Source organism: Callospermophilus lateralis, chromosome 1 (assembly GCF_048772815.1).
Source record: "Callospermophilus lateralis isolate mCalLat2 chromosome 1, mCalLat2.hap1, whole genome shotgun sequence".
Taxonomy (NCBI): Eukaryota; Metazoa; Chordata; class Mammalia; order Rodentia; family Sciuridae; genus Callospermophilus; species Callospermophilus lateralis.
This window is the reverse complement of record NC_135305.1, coordinates 145,096,104-145,100,515: the sequence shown is the minus strand read 5'-3', so window position 1 is coordinate 145,100,515 and position 4,412 is coordinate 145,096,104.

Sequence of the window (4,412 nt, the reverse complement as noted above, 5' to 3'; positions counted from 1 at the left end):
GCGGTCAGCGCTGGGCCTGCGGGGGAGGGAGAGGAGTCAGGGAGGCCAGCGGGGGCTCTAGGAGGCCGCCGCCCCCGGGCGCGCAGCACTGCCGCCAGCACTTCAAAGCCACCGTTGTAATGACAGGGGCTGGGTGACCACTCCCAGATGTGGTCAGCGGCCAGCGCCAGGCGGGATCCGCAACAGGGGCCTCTTTCAGGAACCTGAGACGCGGTCTGCCTCGGCCCAGCTACCCCGGGCGCCGGCTGGAGGAGGACGGGCCTCGGGCCCCCCTGGACACCCAGCCTGGCACCGGGGTCTACTCTGAGCCACCTGAGAGCCCCACAGAGCAGAGCCCCACCCTGGACCTTGGCCTCCGCACAGCATGAAGCAGCGCAGCACGGCCTCAGTTTCCTCACCTGTAAAATGGGGGCATCTGAGCCTCAGGGGAGAAGATGCTGGCCAGGGCCCCACACAGACAGCCACCCGCCCCCATGCGCTGGGCACTTTGGCCCAGCAGGTGCCCAGAACAGCCACTGTGCGTGGCCCAGTGGTCCTCCGTTTCCTCCTCTGGCACCAATGTTGTGATCCCAAGGCCCAGACTCAGGTGGGCCTCCCCAGCAAGGGGGCTCCCGGGGCTGGCCATGCCCTCTCCTCTGCTGGCCGACCCCAGCCCTCTGTGCTCCCACACAAGGAGACTGAGGCTGCCAGAGGGGACAGTCACATGACTGGTCAGTGGGGTGGGGACTCTCTCAGGCTCCCAGCCCCAGGGCTCAGCCAGGAGCAAGGGCAGGGCAGGGAGGCCCTGGGTGGCTGTGGCTCCCGCTCTCTGCAGTCCAGTGATGGCCAGGCAGCTGGGCACTGAGGACCGAGTTCCAGAACTCTTCCCATTCCACCTGGGAGGCTGGGACAGGTCTGAAGAGTGGCCTCTCGTGTGTCCCCATCTCCCCCACCGCCCGTCACGTGTGGAAAGGGACACATTGGTTCCCACCTTATTTGTTTTGTGGCTTCTAGGAGGAAAACCTTGGACCAGAGAGGGAAAGACACCACAGGAAGACACACAGGGCCGGAGCCAGCTCCCCACTGGACCTCGACAGGGAGGGAGAGCCTGGACTTGGAGTCATTTGGGTCTGGGTTCTAATCTCAGTTCTGCTAGTTAATGGAACATGGCCCTGGGCTTGTGGCTTGAGCCACCGAGCCTCGTTTCCTCTCTGGAGAATGGGTACAACTGTAGCAAGTGAGATCAGGCACAGCCACACCCGTCTTTGGGCCTTAGTTTTTTCACCTGTAAAAAGGGGGTCACCACACCCCCTCCTGGGGTCCTTGGGCTTGAGAGGCACCCACCCCAGAGAACCTCTGAGATGTTAGGTCTCCTGCCAGGCAGGAGAGCCAGGCCCAGGACCCCCACGACACGGGAGAAATGCGGGGACGCGTTTGGTCGTCCCAACTGTTCAGGGAGAGAGAGCTACTGGCATCTAGTGCATTGAGGCCAGGGATGTCACAAAGCATCTTCCAATACACAGGACAGCCCTGAGCCACAGAAAGAAAGACACAGGCCGAAACGCCAACAGGACTAAGGTTCTGAAACCCTGCCCTAGGTGTGGATTTCCCATTTTATGGATGTGGAAACTGGTTCAGAGAGGTCAAGTGACTTGCCTAAGGCCACACAGCACATTAGGGACAAGAGCGAGATTCAAATGCAGACAGTTGGCTGCAGAGTGCAAGATACCCTGATCTCTCCGTTTACTGGACATGGCCTGGATGCTGGGCACCATGGGAAGCCCCTACTGTGACCCATTTGAGCTTCCCAACCACCTCAGAAGGTAATGATCCTAAACACCAGCCCTGCTAATGTCTGAGCCTGTGTTCTTCCCCTTTGAAGTGGAGGTCGCAATGACAGCTCCCATCCTTGCAGGGCTTTTGTGACATCCAGTAGGTCCAGCGTCTGGTGAGCGCTATGAACACTCAACCAACGCTGCCTCTTGTCCTATTGACTCATCAGCACCCGAGGACAGGGTCTGCCTCCCCCCAGGCCCCTCCCTCATGGAACCCCAGCCAGGAGGCCAGCCGGGGCGCAGGAGGACCTGAGACGGCTGAACCTCCTGGGCCCTTCCACCCAGCCCCCCCAGCAGAGTGAGCGCAGCAGTGAGCGGGTGCACACACACACACACACACACACACACACACACAGCCGCTCTGCTGCTCTGTGGCCATTTCCTGTCTCTGTGGCCTGTCCTCTGTGGCCAGCTCTCTCCCTGTCCCAATTTGCCCTGAAGGCTGTTATTACACATTCCAGGCCCAGGCCAGCGGGGAGGGGGCACCAGGAGAGTGGCTGGGCGGGGACAGCCTGGGTCTCTTCTGCGCTTGTGTCTTTGTGTGTGTGTGTGTGTGTATGTGTACGCGCGTGTGCCCCAGGGTGGGAAGGCACCCCGGGGGCTGTGGGCTCACCAGCACCTCCCATGGGAGGGGCTCTGCAGCCACAGCACCAGAGGCCACCGCGTAGCCCTGGGAGCGCCACCAGGAGGTGGGGCAAGAGTGACAGACCCCACCTGCCCACAGCTCCGCAGCTGTGTCCTTGGGAGCAGCGGTTTTCCAATGTTTTTGTTTCAAGTGTGCAAAACCCTTTTTTTTGAACGCAAGCACCAGATGGGAGGGGACAGTGACGGGCGCTGCGGGCACCCGGGCAGAGGGGAGGGCTGGGCTCTCAGGCCCCGGCGGGATTGAAGCCCCCTCCTGTTATTTGACAAAAGTGTGTTTGGTGCCCTGTGTGCCAGGCCTGGTGCCAGGCCCCGGAGCACACTCCTGTGCAAACCTGGGAAGATCCCAGGGCTGACCTGTGGGGAGACCGAGGAACTGGGCAAGGCCACCCCCCGCAGGGTCACCACCAGGGGTGCTGAGCACTGCACTGGCCAGAGTGGCCCCGCAGAGGCGTGGGGGTCCCGAGCAGGGGGCAGGAACTGGTGCCCAGCCAGAGCCCCCGTCTTCCTATGAGCCCCAGAAAGGGGGCCCAGGCTTTCCGAGGACATGGTGACCTCACAGGTCCCAGGCACCCTGGGCGAGCTTGAGCAGGTCACTTGGCCTTCCTGAGCCCTGTCCTCTCCTGCCCCAGGGACCCTCAGGGCGCTGTGTTGGTCCCAGCAGGGTTGGCACTGCAGATCCAGGACGATCCCCAGGGGGGCCCGGGCGCCCCTCCCCCATTCCCGCCCTGCAGGAAGGAGGTGGCTCCGCCTGACCCCACGGAAACCCTGGCACCGATCTGCCAAATCCCAAGCTCCTGACGAAGGACCCAGGAAAGCGGCTTAAGTCGGGGCAGGTTTGGGCACGCAGGGCGGCACCGCAGGGATGCCTCTCAGCTCCCTCCCTCCAGGATCAGTTCAGCCCAACAGGCAGCCATTGGGCACCACCTGTTTGCAAGGCACAGGGCGTGGGGCGGGGGCAGGAGGCAAGATGGACACAAGACAGGGGGTTCAGAAATCTCAACCTAGGAGGGAAGGCGGCAACCTGGACGGGGCTGCCTCACAGCCTGGCCTCCCCTCTGTCCCGCCCCATCTTTAGTGGTGGACGGAGGTGGGAGACGCGGGGCATGGACCCCAGGGCCTTGCGCATGCTAGGCAAGCGCCAGCCCTTCCATGTTTACACTTTTTTTTGGTACTGGGGGTTGAACCCAGGGGTGCTGAGCCACATCCTCAGCCTTTTTCATTTTTTGTTCTGAGACCGGGTCTCACCAAGTTGCTTAGGGCCTCGCCAAGTTGCTGAGGCTGGCCTCCAACTTCTGATCCTCCTGCCTCAGCCTCCTGAGTCACTGGGATTCAATTTTTAAACTTCCTCTATTCCCTCATCCATCTTCCTTCTTCCCCTCTAGTTCTAGGGCCAGGACGTGGGCACCGCTCCGTGCCCCCTGTGCGCCTGGCCTTCAGCACCATGAGGAGGTGGACCAGGGCAGGGATGAATGCCGTTGTCTTGGTGGCACTAATCCTGATGTGTCGGGGAGCCCATGAGGAGCGGGGGTCCTGGGGTGACACCTGAGCAGGATGAAAGGGCCGATGGGGTGCCAGGGACAAAGGTGGGAAGGGAGCAGGACGGGGGGCACCGAGGACCAGTGTGGCCGGGGCAGGAGCTCGGCTCCTCACTGATCCGTGGGGTCCCGGCTTCCTGCAGGACCGTGGGCCCCCACCTCCAGCTTGGCCTTGGAGTGGGTGACGTGGGTGGGAAAGGGACCGGGGGGACAGGGACCCCAGGGTTTGTGGGGTCAGAGAGACACCTGATGTGTCCCCATTGCCTTCCAGGGAGGCAAAGCCACCGTCCAGTGCAGGGCACTGGCTCTACAGCCTGGGTGGCCCCGGGTCGTGGGTGTGCACCTGGGGAGGGGCAGGGGAGGGGCTGGGGGAAGACTGGGGGGCTGGGGGGACGCCAGGTGGCCAGGCGGGTGACTC